Raw genomic sequence first — 19,084 nt, forward strand, 5'->3', positions numbered from 1 at the left:
TTTCTCTCTCCCCATGTAGTATTCTGACGTGTAACTCTACTGCAATTTATTTATTTATACTGAACATGTTTTGTGTGTGTGTGTGTGTGTGTGTGTGTGTGTGTGTGCAGTTTTTGCCATCACAGCTAATGCTGTTGTGGGCCCATTCTGTATGTGTTTCTTGGGCACCTAGGTGCACATTTCTGTCGGGCATCTATATCTAGGAATGGGTAACTGGGGTTGTGTTATGTGTTTGTTCAGTTTTTGTAGGTAACACAGAACATTGTAAAGTAGTTAGACCAGGTCACCGTTGTTAATGGTGTTCGAGACTGCCAGTGGCTCCACATCTTCACCAACACTTATTTTTAGTTTTTCCTTTTAGCCATTCTAGTGGCTGTGGGGTGGTGTCCATTGTTTGTTTGGATTGCATTTTCCTGAGGACTAGTGAGGAATTGCGCTTTGATCTGAATAAATTCCCTTCTGAGGAAATCTTATGTTATTAAATCTTGTGCTAATCAACTTCATGTTAGCAGTAACAGAAACGGTTACCTTCCTCTGGCACCGAGGGCGTGTTGTACGCCCAAGTTCTTCAAATCGCCAGACCCGAAGTCGATTCTTCTGGATCATTTAAGTGGGGCAGTCATTAATAGATACAACTTGTCATGCATCCAAATGGTGCTGCTTGATGATCCAAGCAGTTTATGTGATTTTCTGTTCTATATTGAGCAAATGTTTGACACTGTGAAATATTTCAAGTTACCTATTCGTTTTACATCATGACTGATTAAATGTTGGCCAAAGAATTCAATTTAAGAAATCCGAAAGGGAAAACTTTTGGGCTTTTGTGTGCTGATTTTCTTTAGACCTGTATATCAAGAATGACTCACCCTGTTTTATTCAGAGTAACTTTTAAAAGAATCTCACTCTACAGTAGAAAATTGCAAGTAAATTTAATGCAGATGGAAAGTGGATTTGAGACTTAAGTCTGGGTCTAATCGCTACATGGAATATCTGAAGAAGACTGGTAGTCTTGGCATCCAGTTCCTGGCTTTTAGTATTAACTTTGTTGGATCATAAAAGGAAACTAAGACATCCTTTAATTATCAAATTACTGGTCTTAGAATAGGGAGACCTCATGGTAGAACTTCAGTCTGCCATCTTGAAATAACACTGGTATTGAGCAAGTCCTGTATACCCAGGCTTGATGCCAAGCATTGTCATGTTTTCTTGCTGAATCCTCACCAGTAGTGTGAAATAGGTAATGTTATACCTGTTTCATATATGAGGAAGTTGAGGCCTTGAAAAAGGCCACATGATGAGTAAGTGTGAGGGGCAATTTCCTAACTCTGATTTTATGATTATATGATGGAAAATCGTAGTATTTAGGACCTTTGGTTTAAGTTGAACAACTCTGTCAACTCTTTAGATGCCCTGGGGGTACCAGTAACATATAAAAATGGAGTGCTAGTGTTTGAATCTCAGATGAAGGCCACGTAGGGTGTTTTATGGAGAAAATTGTTCTTCTAGCCTCATTCTCTCTCATACTGTGCCGAGGTTTTCAAGTAATCATCCTGATTAAAGACACATTTTTCAGTAAACGCTAATACCACCAGTAAAGGTGATGAAGTTAGAGAAATTTATGGCTAAGCTTCAATCTTAAGGGAACAAAAGCATGCATTTGTTAATTTGTTTGTTTTGAACGCTGCAGCTCCTGCAGGACTCTCTGTCCTAGGTAAATCATATATGAACCAGCTCCCAAGGGACCCGAGTTCTTATGGAGACCTAAGACATATAGGAAGGTAACCTTAATACGAGGTAGAAAGGGCAACCGGTATGAGGTATTTAGCCTGGGGCAAAATGCCGCAGGAATTCATAGCAGATGACAACTTTCAGCTGAAGTCTATCAGGAAACGCTTTCTGGAGAAGGTGGCCTTGGAACTACCTTTGACAGGGAGACAGAATATGGATACTTCGAAACTGGTGTCTGGGTCCGGGCAAAGCTACTACATAGTTTATCTTTTTATGACTGTGAATAAATATGCTAATTAAATGAGTACTGTAGATAAAATTTGAGAATTTTACCCTATCAACAAAAAATGGTATGTGTTGTAAAACCGTAATGTTTAGGATGAAGCTTAGGCAAAGCCCCTTTGACTTTTAGCTCTGGCCTCACCTACTCGGTGTCACCCCCACTTACGGGCCTTCTCTGCCCTCTCACTGTGGAGGTTCAGAAACGTGTGCTGCATGAGACGGGACATCCTAGGCCGTCCGTGCCTTCTTTTTCTTTTTTTTTTTTTTTTTAAATTTTTTTTTTTTTTTTAACGTTTATTTATTTTTCAGACAGAGAGAGACACAGCATGAACGGGGGAGGGGCAGAGAGAGAGGGAAACACAGAATCGGAAGCAGGCTCCAGGCTCTGAGCCATCAGCCCAGAGCCCGACGCGGGGCTCAAACCCGCGGACCGCGAGATCGTGACCTGAGCCGAAGTCGGATGCTTAACCGACTGAGCCACCCAGGCGCCCCACCATCCGTGCCTTCTTTACACTTTTCATAGATGCTCTTTTCCCTTCAGGGTTGCCCTTATTATCATGTTAATATTTGTCAGAGCCTGGCATACATCCTTTGTGAGTGGAGCACGAATGAAGAATTAAATGAAATAGAATGTTGTGCTTTGTACTAAGTTCCTATTTTTATCACGCACAGGTACTTGCTCAGTTAGTTGCAGCCTGCCCCAGAAAATCATTGTAGTGTAACTGCAACAAGCTGGTTTACAAGCAAGAGGAGCTGAGTGTGCAGGTTTGTGACTTTACGTGAAAATGGTTTTACCTTTAGCTATGATTGTAGGTGTGCCATTGTTTGACCACATGAATGATTCCTGTAATGGCTGATTCAAAAATCGTCGTTTTTGTTTTGTTTTCCCCTTCATCCTTTCTCTTAAATTGTTTGGATCGGAAGAAAAGGAGGAGAAGGGCTTATTCTCACTGCCTCAATTACTCATTTAAAATTTAAAATTCTGTTGACTTTCCACAACACTGTTGAGCCCACAAGATAAACTTCCTAAACTAGAAGTCTTTAATTGGCATTTTTTATGTGATGAGATTTTGTTCTCTTATAGCCTTTTAGTAATTCAAAATCCTTATTGAGGAAATTTTAGGTACAATAATAATAGTTAATCATTATTGAATAATTTGTACCCAGAAGTTTGCTAGACTTTTGCCTTCATGATCTTATTTAACCTCCACATCATCCTATGAGATGTTGACCAACATCCTGATGTTACTTGTAAGGCTAACCGATTTTGACAAGATTACATCACTCGTCAGTGGCTGAGCTGGGAATTGAACCCACGTCTATTTGCTTCAGTGCCTGACCCACTGTGTTAAATTGTTCTTCCCTGTTTTCTTCTGTGTATTTATGCTTCTCTCCTCACATTTTATGGTGATAGGATACATCCTTGTTTTAGCTTCAAATGATATACTTCAGTTGTCCCTAATCCTTTATGTAACAGTATTTGTTGATTTGACATCTTAGCTACTTTGGTCAAAACACTTTCATTTACTATGGTGTTAACGGTACTTAGAAATTGTGCGGTTTTCCCCTTTAGCAGTCGACAGGGAAAAAGGTAGGCTATTTCGTTTTCACATGTGGTATCCTTTTTTAACTGGTAGTTTAAACAGGTTCTAATAGTCCTCTGAGACAGAACCTTGGAGTTTAGATAATTCTTTCACTAATTTGTATGAAATAGCATCTCAAGTCAGTGTGTGGTGTAACTGTGCAAGAACACAGTGTGTGGGTAGTAGCAAAGCGGTCCTTGCACACTGCCAGGCAGAGAGCAGAGAGAAGGGTCAAGCAAATGAGAAAGTACAGGGACACAGTAACTGACCCATCGTTCATAATGTGTTTAGATTGCGTTAGAAAAACTGTCAGTAAAACCCTAAGAAAGAGACTCTTAGCTCCAGAGAACAAACAGGGTTGCTGGAGGGAGGCGGGTAGGGGGATGGGCATTAAGGAGGGCATTTGACATGATGAGCACTGAGTGTTCTATGTAAGTGACGAATCACTAAATTCTTCTGATGAAACCAGTGTTATCCTGTATGTTAAGTAACTGGAATTGAAATAAAAACTTGAAGCATTAAAAAAAAAAACAAAAAAAAACAACAACTTACAGAAAGCGTCATAATTCTTATTGTTATAAGTAGTTAACATCTACATTTTAAAACTATCAATTTCACATCCTGTAATGCTACAGTGGATAACTGTTTATTATCATATCGGTCTGCCAGTGCTTGTGGGGTAGGGTGGTATGCTTTGCCAGTCTAACATGTCTAGACAGAACCAAATGTATGATTATATAAAATCACAGCTCAGGGATTATGGTTGAAAAACTTTAATGATTATTGGCAACTCCATGCCATTTCATATTACTTTGCATCCTTCTTTTCATGGCCTAGTGCCGTAAAAGAGTTAAAGTTTATTTTTAGGCAGAACAGAAAATGTCTAAAATGTGATATGATGTGAATCTAGTTTCTTAAGTAAAATATATTTTCCATGCAAATACATGTTTCTTGATTTGGAGAGTTGAATGAACCTAAGTAAGAATGATCGCTTCCAGCATTAAAATTGGATAGAAGCTCTTTGAAACCAGTCTAAGAACAACAAAACCACTACTTTAAATCCAAATTAGTTTTAAATGTGTGTTGACTGGCACTGTGTCCAGGGTATTTTTTAGGAGTTCAGACTGTCCTGTATCTGTTTAGTTTTTATTTCCTGTCTTCTCCCTCAAGTAGTCTTCTGGGCAGTCTAGCTGCTAGCCTTTTCTTCTTTGCAGGAGAGAAATTTCCAGCATCTCCTCTTCCTCTGTGGAGCTGTCTCCTCCCACACAGGCTATTATAAACAAGCTACAGCGAACATCTTCTTACTGGGTGCAGGGGTTCCTTACAGAGCCCACATGCTGTTCCTTCTTTTTTTAGATTTATATTTTGCCATGATTTTCCCCAGTTTTTTTTTTTAATAATGTCATTGGATAATCAAAAGTTTTAAATAGGACTAGATCTAATGTATCAGTTTTAAAAAATGGTTATTCCTGTGTCGTAGGAAGCCTTTGCCTGCCCCCTCACCTTGAGAATTTTCTGTGTTTTCTTCTGAAAGCTTCATGGTTTTAGCTTAGGTCTGTGTTCCACGTTGAAATGATTTTATTCACATGCCATCTTAGTGATACTCATTCTTAAAGAGAGATATTACCTCTATTTTATAAGTGAGGATTTTGGCTCTCTGAGAATTTGGCACTGTAGCCATTGCATGTAATAGTAAATTTGATTTATAATTTTAGAACCTTTTATAGATGATCATGATGAAACTATATGGTAGGTCGTATCTGTATATACCATTTTGCTGTAAATCTTTTTGAGATGTATTTCCATTGTCACAAAAAAAAACACCACATTGTTGCCAACAAACAAATGTTCTTTTGGTGACCATGTTTATCCCCATAAAGAAACCGGAGGTGTTAAGTGCAGAACGAGACTGCAACCTTGATGTTGCGTATGTTTTATCGGGGAGAGATGTAGTGTTTATGTACAAATGTCCTGTGAAGTTGCCTGGTGTGATTTGCCTGTTAAGGTACTAAATCCTCTTGTGCTAAGAAATTGAAGTGAAATGATCAAATGGACTCAGCTATTTAACCTGGCCTAATTACTTGTTTTTACTAGATACGGTACGGGGCTCAAAACTGCTATCAGCGTTCAGATGTCTCAGGGTTATCGCTTATTCCTACTACTTAATGCCTCTCTCTGACATTGTAGTAACATCACTAGTTCTAGCATCTAAGGCTCAAGAGAATTCTCAGCAATCGATGTTTCGTTGAGGGTCTGTGTTTTGAGTGTTTACTAGGTGCTAGCTATGCTGCACGCATTGTATTTCTCACAAGTCTCTTTTTCAAGCACAAATAAAGAGAGACTTTCACAGTACACACTTGGGGGTCATGTGGGGGAACCCACTCCAGTTCTCTAGTAAATCTGAGTGGCGATTTCACGCAAGTCCTTTCACGTGTCTGGGTTGAAATAAGTAACGCTAAAGTGTGCTGGTGATTCAGTCAATTCTGAGATACGTGTTGAGTCCTCTGGGGGAAGACAAGGGGCTCCCTGTATTGGATGTGAGAGGTACGCAGAGGTGAGCCGGACAGGAGGAAGCTAATGTTACTCTTAAGGAAGCTTCACTCTGTCATTGGACTGCCCTCCATTAGAATGTATGATTAAACACATTGGAAGCTTGCTGTTGATTGGGGAGAGAGACTGTCCTTTGTTTTGAGCTGAGCAGATGAGCATCACTAAGACTGTTCACATGCATCACTTAAGGACACTGAGATTCCCTCGCAAAGCTGGTGTTGCCCCTGCTGCAAATCGGGCTTGTGTCTGCTGCAAGGGAAACGGGCCAGGTTCACAGCACTCTTCCAGAGTGGCCTTCTCACTAAGGAAACATTAGCTTCAGTTGTTAACTCTCAAAGAAAGTGGGACAGTTCTCAGGCTGCTCTTTATTTGTATAGATAAACAACAGGCATTTAATGGAGCCATGCTGAAAGCAACAGTAAAAAAAGTCGCTGTGTTCTAATTGTAGCCTCTTAGCAAGGTTATGTTAGTTTTTTTAATCTAAAAATTCTGCCTAAGTGGAGATTCCTGTGCATTATGAACAAATTAAATCCTTTTTCTTAAATAGTATTTGTTCTGCCGAATGTTTGCTACTCTTTCTGATTAAAATGGATTAAAATGGATGTTTATAGTCTCAAGCACATTGACCAGTTAGTTTTTACAAACTCTTCTATACTGTGCATAGGAACCAGATTTAATGGACTTAGTTATTTGTTCTTTCGGTATATTTTGAGAACGATTTTCTGCTTCATATTTGTTCTCTTCATTTTGATTGAGTGAAGTTTTGCTAAGTGCTTTTGATCTATAAATCAGTTACTGATACATGTAAGTAGCTCATAATTTTAAGGAAGTAAGTGAAACTGGCTCTGTCCTACAACTCACAGACGAGGTTTTAGAACATTTCTGCAGAAAAATTTTCTGGCTGCAACACTTTTAATTGTCATGTGAAACCAACCATAGATTTCATTGCCATCTCAGTGTCCAGGTTTATGTCAGCAGTAATGACAGTTGGTAGGTGATTCTTTGAGTCAACACCGTGTGTGGGTATTTACAAACCACCACTGGATGTTGCTGTGTCGAAGTGAGTGTTGACTATTCTTTATAGGTAAAGAACTTTCTTGTCTTTGTACATGTTAGGTTATCTGAATCAAGTAATATTTGCTTAGCTATTTATATGTTAATATGTTTAAAAAGAAATTTCTCTACGAAGAGGCATTAATCATTCACTATTTGTTTGATCAGATGATGGCACTGGCATTCTATTGTGTAATCATAAAATAGCTTGTCATGTTTAATGCCAAGAGCAGATGCACTTCCTAGTATAAACAGCATGCAAAGCCCAAATCTAAATGTGTTATTTAGGAGCATATTAAAATCATTGTATTTTTTGTGATTTAAAAAAGTAACTGCGGATTGCGTTGTGTCAAATCAAAAAAATGTGATTACTGCCACAACTTAAAATCTGAAGAAGCAAAATCTGGCCCATATGTTTTCAAGTATAATGTGTTATTCTTGCAGACTATGTCATGCATAGAGGTTTAGTGCATTAACTTCGGAACCAGGCTGCCTGGATTCAAATCTTACCTATACCGCTTACCAGCTCTGTGATGTTGGGCAAGTTACTTAATCTCTTTGTGCTTCAATTTCGTCCTTTGTAAAATAGTAATCATAGTGATAATAGTATGTACCTTGTTAGGAGAATGATACAAATTAACATAAAGTGCTTAGGACAGTGCCTGGCACATAGTAAGGACAAATGAGCAAGACTGTAAAGCGTGAAATAGGTAGATGTGTGCGTTACAGGAGCTTCTCCTACAGTCAGTCCCAGTTCTTTTAAAATAAGTCAGTGATGTCTTGATCAGTCAGTGATACTTGTGGAATAGCTTTCATGCTACATATTAATCTAGATTCCCTGGGGCTTACAAAAGGAATAAAAAGCATGGTTACTACTTTGAAAGCTTGCATCATACTTACATAGGTACCCAAAAGGAGATATACACAATTGAGTATTATATAGCAATGTGTAAGTGAAAAAGTGTGAATCTTTTACAGTAAAAGCAGAGGGGGAATGAAGAAGTATAAAAGGTGAATTTTGACCTTAGAGGGCAGGTGGTTCATTTGGTTGAGTGTCTGACTTGATTTCAGCTCAGGTCATGATTTCATGGTCATGGGATCGAGCCCCTCATTGGGTTCCTTGCTGAGAGTGGAGCCTGCTTAAGATTCTCTCTCTCTCTCTCTCTCTCTCTCTCTCTCTTTCTCTCTCTCTCTCTCTCTCTCTCTCTCTCTCTCTCTCTCTCTCCCTCCCTCCCTGCCTCCCTCCCTCCCTCCCTTCCTCCCTCCCTCCCTCTTCCCCACTTGCTCTCTGTCTCTGAAATAAACAAACAAACAAACAACAACAAACAGAACCCTTCATCATGCAGTGGATGAGTTCACACACATCATGCTCAGCCCTAGCCAGGAGATTGATGTGGTTAGGTGAGTAGGAGCTGGGGGGCCGATGGGCGGCTGGCCAACCTCGACTGCCTCCGTGGCTCTGGCCCTGAGCTAGTAGCAGCGGCTGGGGGTGCCTGGCAGGCCCCTTACACTGTGTCAGGGGAGCCCCATGATGTGATACCACAAGCTTTGTAAACACCAGGGTATTTAGATCAGGATAGGGAAATGATAAAGCCGGTGAGGTGGTAACATGACTTCATACCTTTGAGAAGTTTACCTTGGGGAGCTTTGTAGCTGCGGTGGGGGGAAACTTCCATTACTGCAATTTATAAAGAACCTTTGGACAGCTGAATATGAAGCCAAACGACAGGTGCCAGATTATAGACACCCAGCTACACTCTATCTGTACTAGAAAGTCACAGTGGATTCTAATAGGGAAGGGTTTGTAAAAAAAGGAGGAGCAGTTAGCAACAACAGCTTCCTGCAGTGACTTTGGGATTTTTAATCCAGGCAAGGAGGCTTTTAGTTTCTGTCTGCTGTGGATTATTCTCTGGCACTTAAGCAGTCTCCAGACTAGCTGTGGGCTTTTCAAGTGGCTGTGCAGCTGGGGACACTGCAAGAAGCCTCTTACATACCTCAAAATGAAAAAATAAGCATCTCTGATATTAGCCAGTTCTGCTCTCCAAATACTTGAAAGAAATGTATATAATCACAAGGAGGAGGTCTGCCTGTGGTGATCATTTGGCGGAGCTGCTTGTATGTCATTAGATTTATGTGTTCTCGCGATCTTGGGTAAATTTTGTAAAGGTTTTGGGACCCTAAGGGTCATATCTGTAAAATGAGGGTGTTGGGGTAAGTAGTCTGTTGTCATGCCCAAGGCGTGAATACTGTGTATTTCAAAAGGGGTTGGAAGATTTTCTTCTGGTCTTCCAACTATACGTGGAAAACTTTGTAGAGGAGTCTGAAAGTTTTGAGGAGTTCTTTTCACTCAACAGTGTTTATCGAAGACTGTGTACCCGAGACTACTCTGGGGGGCTGGAGATAGATCTGTGAAATAAGTTGGGGTCCTTCTCCTCTAGACATCCCCTTACATTTTAAAGAGAGGGAATATATTCACAAACACACAAAGAAGTGCTAGGAATTACTATCATGTTGGATGCGGAGTTAACAAACGGGAATAGTCAAGGACAGCAGCCACTTGGCCTGAGTGGATGGTGGTGGCAGCTTCTGGTCTGGTGAATGGAGCAGATCTGGGGGGTGAGGCATCCGCATTCTGCTCTTTGACATGCATCTGGAGTTTCAGATTTGAGAGTCTTCACTGTGTACTTGGTATTTGAAGCTTTGAGACAGGGTGAGTTCAGCTGATGACTGAGTTTAGAAAGAAAGGGGCCAGAGACGGGGACCAAGCCTGGAGGTTGGAGGTTGGTTGTAGGAGAGGAGTAGGAGAGGGAGCTCGGTTGGCTGCTCTTGGCTTCCGTTGAGCAAGTCTGTTCAACGCTAACACGTGCTCTGCTCTTTCCCTGAGCTCAGGGACTACCTGTGTCTGTGTAGGTGTATACTGCCCGTACATATACACGTAAAGCTTAAAAAATGCCTCTTAACACACAATACTCCATATTTGCAAAGGGCTGAGAGACGAGAGCTCTCTTGGGTGACTTCCGTCTCCCTTTCTTCTCCTCCCGCCAGGCTCATTGAGGCAGCCACGCTGTGGGCTCTCAGTCCTTCTAGGTCTGCTGGTTGAGTTGAATGTTGATCAAGAATTGGTTTCATTTTTAACAAAAGCCCGTTTTGGTCAGTCGTACTTGTTATTGTGTAATTACATAATAGGAAATTGTATGTAATTTGACTAAATGTATTGTTTTTCTACAAAAATATGCTAAATACTTTTCAAAGCTTCCAAAGGCAGGCCTCCAAAAAGAATGCTATTAAGTTAGGTATGGTCATGGCAACTCTAAAGGAATGGGGGAGTAAACTTCTGTAAGGATTCTCAGCTGGTTTCCTGAAGGCCTGCGAGTGTGTATTCCATTCTAATAAAAAAGGGAGATTGGGAGTTGTGGATGATGCTTTTTGCTTGTGATTTGTGTAAGAATGACTAGCCTATAGTCAGTCTGGAGGCCTGTTATTCACGGAAAAGACATTCACTCTACTTCAGGAAAATGGTAAAAGACTGTACATTTCAAATTAGATGGCTAAGCTGTGTAGTGTGTTGAGGGGTTCTCTGCTAACTTAGCCTTTCCAGTTTCTAAATCAATTATCATCCTGTTACCTTGAGTTCAGTGGGGTTTTACCGGGTGGACTTTGTGAAAAGCAGTCTGTTGTGCCAAAAGCCATCAAAATGCTCATGTCCTGCTTTACCACTTCTTGGACTTGATGGCAAAAACGTTTTTCTTTTTAATTCATAAAAATTTATGTTGAGGGATGTTGATCACTTTAATTTTTGTAATGTAAAAATTAGATGGACCCTATCCATCAGATAGTGTAAACTGGTTCAGTTGTGACTTGAACACGTGGAAGACTGTTACATGATGATCGGGCATCTGAGTTTGGAGGAGCCCTGAACTACATGGAGAAATGTGCACAGGATGATGTGAAACTGCAAAGGGTACAAAGCATTTTACACGATCTCTGAAAACCTGTGCCACGATATTAAGAGTTTACCTCTGGGTGGTAGGGTTGTGGGCGACTTCTGAGTTTATGTTTTATCCTTTAAATTTTGTAGTTTTCCACTTGTGTTATTTCTGTAATTACATAGTACTTTATTATATTACAGCAGTGGATGATTTGAAGCTTTAACAAAGAGGCCTTTTGAACTTGGTTGCTGTTGAGAGGTAGTACGTCATAGAAGGACTTAAGTAAGAGGGAACATGAATAAAACAGTAAAAGTTACTTTTCGTCTTTGAAATAATTATTAACTGCTTATAATTAAAAATACAAACAAAATTACCTTTATTGTTATATAATGTACATACATATATAAATAATTTTAGTGTTCATCTGTATAATAATAAAGATGGCATAATATATAATTAACATGTTAGTATTTATAAGTATACAAATAAAAGTGGTTTTAATTAAGAAAAATTTTTTGTTTTTAGTCTTTATTTATTTTTGAGAGAGAGACAGAGCACAGACAGGAGAGGAACAGAGAGAGGGAGACACAGAATCCGAAGCAGGCTCCAGGCTCTGAGCAGTCAGCACAGAGCCTGACACAGGGCTTGAACTCACGAGCTCTGAGATCATGACCTGAGTCGAAGTTGGATGCTTAACCTACTGAGCCACCCAGGTGCCCCATAAAATTGCTTTTAATCTCCATGGTTGTTATTAATAATTTACAATAGATATTAATCTTTATAATAACCAAGTAAGGTGAACAAACTAGAATTTTCCTCCTTTTAGAAACAAAGAAATGGAGTCTCAGAGAGGGTCATTTCCCTACCCCAGGTTACATGGTTGGTAATGGCAGGTTTTGAACCCAGGTTTTATGATTCTGAATCTGTTGGTCTTTCTGCTCCTGGCAATGTATTCCAGTCTTTTCTCCAGCAAAGTTAGGTATGGAAAGAAGTAGTAATAGGAATCTGGCTTAAAAGTCCTAAACTGAGGAACTGCTTGTGGGTAAAAGGTTAAATAAACTGGGTGAGGTACAAGTCTGTCTTTGAAACAAGAACTTGAGGGGCGCCTGGCTGGCTCGGTCAGTGGAACGTGTGACTCTGGATCTTGGAGTCATGAGTTTGAGCCCCACGTCAGTGGGTAGAGCTTACTTAAAGAGAGCAGAAATGCTATCAGAAGGAGCCTAGGTTTATGTTTTCCAGAAGGGGTGCATGTGTTGGGGAGCAGGAAGAAAATAGTAGAGCTGTTATTAAGCAATTCTAAGAAACTAAAATTTACTGACATTCAACATCGGGGTTGAAGCTGGGACCCTTGTGTAGGTCCTGTGTCAGACAGTCAAGTCTCCCGTTTGGGGCGCGGCTGACCCGGAGCTTCTTGTGTGGGACTCCCTTGGTGCTGGGGGTGCAGAGGGGCCCTTCCTCTCTTGTTTGCTGTCAGCCTGTTGTGACTTGAGGCATTTGGTCAGTAGCCTTATGGGTTGTGCTAATCAGCTTTAATTAACATGGGAGCTATAAAATTGATACCTGGCTTTAAAAGATTCCTACAAAGAACCACAGGTTGAAGGTCATGTTGATAATGCAAACCCTAATGAGCTGTGAAAAATTGGCAGAGCTGAGACTTCTCTCAGTACCAGCTATTATCAACTATGAAATGAACTGAAGAGTGAATTTTGTCTGAGAAAATTGTTTTCCTTTGTGGAACGATGGTGCAGTTACAAGACTCCTCCAGAGGAGGAGGTGTTGTGATGCAGGGGTGTCCTTAGTGCTTCCAGGGAACAGCAGATAACATCCACCAGGGGTTATGGTCCTTTTCTTAGTAGAATTTCTTTTTACATTCTTCCTATTCAGCAGGCATTTCTTGAGTATCTCTTAGGTACCAGGCACCAGCTAGAGTGATGAAGAAGGCAAAACCTTAAGAAGCTCCCAGGCTCAATCTCAGGGTGCCTGGGTGGCTTAGTCAGTTAAGCATCCGACTTCGGCTCAGGTCATGATCTCACGGTTCGTGGGTTCGAGCCCCACATCAGGCTCTGTGCTGACAGCTCGGAGCCTGGAGGGTGCTTCTGATTCTGTGTCTCCCTCTCTCTCTGCCCCTCCCCCACTCGCACTCTGTCTCCCTCTGTCTCAAAAATACACGTTAAAAAAAAAAAGATGTCAATCTTGTGCCATAATTATAGACTGAGAGTATTTTAGTCGTAAGGGATTTGTGGAGTATCTCAGTTGACCCTGTTGTTGTTTAGTTAGGACTTCTCTGCCACACACTGCACACTGATGTACCTGTGCCGTCAATACCTAGGAGCTTTCGAAATTTCTCCCCTGAGAAATTGTGAGGTGTCCTCACATAATGGCATCTAGTTTTCCTTTCTCCATTTGACTGTTTACAGTTACATTCTTAGTCCTGATTTTCTAACTTGCATTTTTGCCCGGAGGCCTTGCTAATATATTCCAGCCTGGAAAAAAAATGTTTTTTCAAACTTCTCTCTAAATCATGTAAAATGAATGAGTTTTCCTTCAAAAAAATAATGTGTGTGTGAATTCCTGTGTACTGATTTTATTTTGAACTCAGAGTGCCTTTGTTGGCTGAGACTAATACAAATAATAGATATTTATTTAAGTAGGCTTCACATCTAGCATGAGGCTAGCCCCCGGGACTTGAACTCATGACCTTGATATCAAGACCTGAGCTGAGCTAAGAATTGGACCCTTAACCCACTGAGCCACCCAGGTGCCTCTAAGAAGTATCACTTTCTAAAAAATAATGTAATGTATACTTCAGGCTTGAAATATTATAATCAAAACAGGCTTATTAAATGCTCATCTGTTCCTCTGTACTGTTCTCAAGCAAGTTAAACACATCAAGGAAGAGTTTTTCCCCTTTAGAAATATCCAGACTCAACCTTACATTTATAATTGAATTTTTTTTGTAATACTGGGTGAGAGCAATGTTATCTGAAAGTTTAGTGTATCTTATCCCCACCCCCTTTGGTGGTGATGGTGGGATATTAGATAAAAAATTAGGGTTTCCCCAAGATTAGTCATAACGAAAAGATAATGGTCATAACCATAATTTATGGCAAATTATGTTAGGAGTAGAAGAAAGGGAATTCAACTATTTTATTTATTTATTTACTTAAAAAAATTTTTTTTTAACGTTTATTTATTTTTGAGACAGAGCATGAACGGGGGAGGGTCACAGAGAGAGGGAGACACAGAATCTGAAACAGGCTCCAGGCTCTGAGCTGTCAGCACAGAGCCCGACGTGGGGCTCAAACCCACGGACCGTGAGATCATGACCTGAGCCGAAGTCGGACGCTTAACCGACTGAGCCACCCAGGCGCCTCGGAATTCAACTATTTGAATGCCTCAGTAGAGAGAGCCTTTGAAAAGTAGAGAAAAATAGAAAGGAAAGAAAACATTCACAGCTTCATCATTAAAAATTCTATTTTAAGAATACTTTTTGGGGTGCCTGTGTGGTTTAGTTGGTTAAGTGTCCAACTCTCGATTTTGGTTCAGGTCGTGATCCCAGGGTTGTGGGATCAATCCCCTGTGTTGGTGTGGAGCCTGCTTAAGAATCTCTGTCTCCCTCGCCCCTCCCTTGCTCATGCACTCTCTTTCTGTCTCTTAAAAAAAAAGATACTTTTTAAAGTAACACAGTTTTGATTCCTTGACACTATTGAGTGGCCAGCACTAAATCATGTAGGGCCTACTAGGAAAGGAGAGGGGTATCACTGAAAGTGGGACGGGATGACATCTGGATTAACTCTTTTAATGGTTACTGCTTTCTTTGAAATAGGTGAAAACGACTCCATAAAAAATGCCTTGAGGAAATGGAAGACTAACCTGTTTTGACAGAAATAGTGCAGAGATGTGTCTTTATTTTTTTTTTTTTTTTTTTTAAATTTTTTTTTTTTCAACGTTTTTTTTTTTTTTATTTATTTTTGGGACAGAGAGACAGAGCATGAACGGGGGAGGGGCAGAGAGAGAGGGAGACACAGAATCGGAAACAGGCTCCAGGCTCCGAGCCATCGGCCCAGAGCCTGACGCGGGGCTCGAACTCACGGACCGCGAGATCGTGACCTGGCTGAAGTCGGACGCTTAACCGACTGCGCCACCCAGGCGCCCCCGAGATGTGTCTTTAAAAATGATTTTATCACGGCACTGTAGTCCAGGGTTGGATCATGTCAGCTTAGCAGTGGCGGTCGAGAGCGGTCCGTCCCTCCGCTCACCCATGGAGTAGAGCAGCAGTTCTAACGAGGCATGTGGAATTTCGGGCCGGGCTCGGGCACGCTGCTCATGCACCCGCCCATTTGTGGCAGTAATGATGGCAGCATGCAGGTGTTCTCAGTGAAACTGGTTTCCTGGACCTTTTCCTTTTGTATACATACTCTTCGAGCTTTAAAGCAAACTGTATGTGCCAGTGCTCCCTGTTGAGGAAGTGGAGGTTTGTGGAAACCCCATGTGGCCAGAGATGGGACCCGGTGGTAGTGGGCACCCTTTGGATGGCTCCAAGGTTCTGCATCCAGTTCCCTGATGATTCGCCTGCTTTGCAGCACCAGCATCTCCAAATCCAGATGCCTGAATGACGAGAACTGTTGGCTCCTGTTGAGTGTTGGTTTCCTTGCTGTTGAACAGTCCTAGTGTGTGTGTGTGTGTGTGTGTGTGTGTGTGTGTGTGTGTGTGTGTGTATGTGATTGGACAGTTAACATTAGGAAGAAATAGTTTTTTGGTGTCTATTGAAATGTTTTATAAATAAACTTGGCTTGAATAATGTTTAATACTCCATGTTCCATTGTCTGTAAAACCCATTTCTGTGGTTATATTCAGTACAGTTATTTACACAATTTAGTTACGCAAAGATGTTGTTGCAAATTTGAGATATTTTTATGTTGGATAAAAGATTAACCTGGGTTAAAATTGCTTTTGTTTTGCGTTGTTTTGTTTCATTTGGCTGTACAAGTTCTGTGGGTTTTAACACACGTGTAGATTTATTCAACTGTTCCACAGCTGCTTCCTCCCCTCCGAAAGTGTCCTTATGCTACATTCTCTCCCACCCCCTAAATCCTGGCAACCACTGATGTGTTCTCTACCTCTGTAGTTTAGTGTTTGCAAAGATGTTGTTTAAAGGGAAGCATGTGGTGTGTAATGTTTTGAAGCGGACTTCCTTCTTTCAGTGTCATGTCTTCCCGGGGGTGGGTATTGATAGCATATTCCTTTTAATCCCTGAGTACTATTCCATCGTGTGGAAGTATCACTGCGTGTGTGTCCATTAACTCACTGAAGAATATTTGGGTTGTGATTTGTGGGTATTACAGGTAGCGCTACCTATGAGCCTTTTAGTACAGGTCTTTACATGAACACATGCTTTTCTTTCTCTTGGGTAAATACTTGGGAGTGGAATGGCTGGGTTATGTGGTAGGTGTACATTTAACTTTGAAAGAAATGTTAACCATTTTCCAGAGTTAACTATCAGTTTGTATTCCCAGCAGCGATGTTATTATCATCATTACTGTTGGTTTCAGGTGCCTGACATCCTTGCCAGCACTGGATATTATCAGTAATTTTTATTTTAGCCTTTCTAGTAGAGATGTGAAGTGGTATCTCACTGTGGTTTTAATCTGCATTTCCCTAATGCTGATGAACATTTTCTCATGAGCTTGCCTGCAGTCATTTGTATACTCTTTTAGGTAAAGTGTGTGTTCAGGTCTTTTTTTTTTTTTTTCTTAACTGAAGTATAATTGACATTCACTGTTACTAGTTTCAGGTGTACAACACACTGAGTCAAGAATTATATACTTTAGGAAATGCCTCAGTAAGTGTAGTTACCATCTGTCACTATAAAAAAATTGTTACAATGTTACTGACCATATTGACTATACACCCTCTGGTGTACTTCTCATTCCTCTGACTTACTTATTCTGTAACCAGAAGTTTATGCCTCTTAGTTCTCTTCATCTGTTGCGACCACCACACCACTGCTCCACCACTGGCAACCACCGGTTTGTTCTCTGTATTTTTGAGTCTGTTTTTGTTATTGTTGTTTGGGGTTTTTTTTTGTTTTTTTTAGATTCCACGTAAGAGTGAAATCGTATGGTATTTGTCTTTAGCAGATTTATTTCACTTGGCATAATAGCCTCTAGGGCCATCTGTGTTGTCACAAATGGCAAGATTTCATTCTTCTTGGTGGCTGAGTAATATTCCATTGTATATATATACCGCCTCTTCTTTATCCATTTATTATCGCTGGACACTTAAGGTTTTTCCAATCTTAGCTGTTGTTAAAAAGGCTGCAGTAAACATAGGGATGCATCTGGCTTTTTGAATCAGTGTTTTTATTTTCTTTGGGTAAACATCCACAAGTAGAATTACTAGATCACATGGTATTTCTGTTTTTTTCTTTTTTTAAGGAACTTCCATACTAGTTTCTACAGTAGCTGCACCAATGTACATTCCCACCAACAGTGCATGAGAGTTCCCTTTTCTCCATATCCTCACCAACACTTGTTATTTCTTGTCTTCTTGATATTAGCCATTCTGAGTGGTGTGAGGTACTCCCTCATTGTGATTTTAATTTGCATTTCCCTGATGGTTAGTGGTGTTGAGTATCTTTTCGTGTGTCTGTTGGCCATTGTCATCTTTGGGAAAGTGTCTATTCAGGTCTTCTGCGCCCCCCCTCACCCCCCATGCTTTAAGTTTGCTCGTTTATTGAGGGACAGAGAGAGAGGGAGGGAGGGAGGGAGGGAGGAAGAAAGAATATGAGCAGGGAAAGGGCAAAGAGAGAGGGGGAAAGAGAGAGAATCCCAAGCAAGCTCTGCATTGTCAGTGCAGAGCCTGACGTGGGGCTCAAACTCACAAACTGTGAGATCTTGTCCTGAGCTGAAACCAAGAATTGGATGCTTAACCAACTCAGCTGCCCGGGCGCCCCTCTGCCCATTTTTCAATTGGATTGCTTGTTTGTTGGTGTCAAGTTGTAGGAGTTCTTTACATATTTTGGATATTAAACTTTTGGTCAGATAAAACATTTGCAAAAATCTCCCATTCAGTAGGTTGACTTTTCATTTTGTTGATAGTTTCCTTTTCTGTGCAAAAGGGGAAAAAAACCCTTTTAGTTTGATGTAGTCCCAATTGTTTATTTTTGCTTTTGTTTCTGTTAATGGAGGAGATAGTTCCAGGAAAATATTGGTAAGGCCGATGTTTAAGAGTTTATTGCCTATATTTTCTTTTGGGAGTTTTATGATTTCAGGTCTGACATCTAGGTCTTTCATCCATTTTGAGTTTATTTTTGTGTATAGTGTAAGAAAGTGGTCCAGTTCATTCTTTTGCATGTAGCTGTCTGATTTTCTCAACACCATTTATTGAAGAGATTGTCTTTTCTGCACTGTATATTCTTGCCTCCTTTGTTGTAGATTAATTGACCATATAAGTGTAGGTTTATTTCTGGATTTTATTGTGTTTCATAGATCTGTGTATCTATTTTTGTGCCGGTACTATACTGTTTTGATTCATTGTAGCTTTGTAGTATAATTTGAAATCTGGGCTTATAATAGCTCTAGCTTTGTTCTTCCTCTGGATTGCTTTGGCTGTTGGGGGTCTTTTATGGTTTAATATAAATTTTAGGATTGTTTATCCCAGTTCTCTGAAAAATACTACTGGTATTTTGATAAGGATTGCATTAAAACTGTAGATTGCTTTGGGTAGTATTGAAATTTCAACAATATTCTTCCAATCTGTGAGCATGATATATCTTTTCATTTATTTGTATTATCTTCAGTTTCTTTCATCAGTGTCTTGCAGCTTTTACAGTATAGGTCTTTTCCTCCTTGGTTACATTTATATCAAGGTTTTGTGTTTTTTCGTTTTTGTTTTTGTTTATGGTGCAATTGTAAATGGGATTGTTTTCCTAATTCTATTTCTGCTAGTCTTTTATTA

The 19,084-nt window shown here is 40.3% G+C and overlaps 1 protein-coding gene across 10 annotated transcripts in view; it reads left to right on the plus strand.

Moving 5' to 3' along the window:
• Positions 1-19,084, plus strand: part of SIPA1L1 (signal induced proliferation associated 1 like 1) — a 365,694-nt gene that overhangs the window by 106,954 nt on the left and 239,656 nt on the right. For 2 of the 10 annotated variants that reach the window (XM_058739520.1, XM_058739526.1), the window contains one exon: positions 2,683-2,775. The exons of the other annotated variants lie outside the window; for them this stretch is intronic. The gene's annotated coding sequence lies outside the window, so the exon portion shown is untranslated. The remainder of the gene's footprint in view (positions 1-2,682; positions 2,776-19,084) is intronic. 10 annotated transcript variants of the gene reach the window in all.

This window comes from Neofelis nebulosa, chromosome 7 (genome assembly GCF_028018385.1).
Source record: "Neofelis nebulosa isolate mNeoNeb1 chromosome 7, mNeoNeb1.pri, whole genome shotgun sequence".
In the NCBI taxonomy this organism is placed as follows: domain Eukaryota; kingdom Metazoa; phylum Chordata; class Mammalia; order Carnivora; family Felidae; genus Neofelis; species Neofelis nebulosa.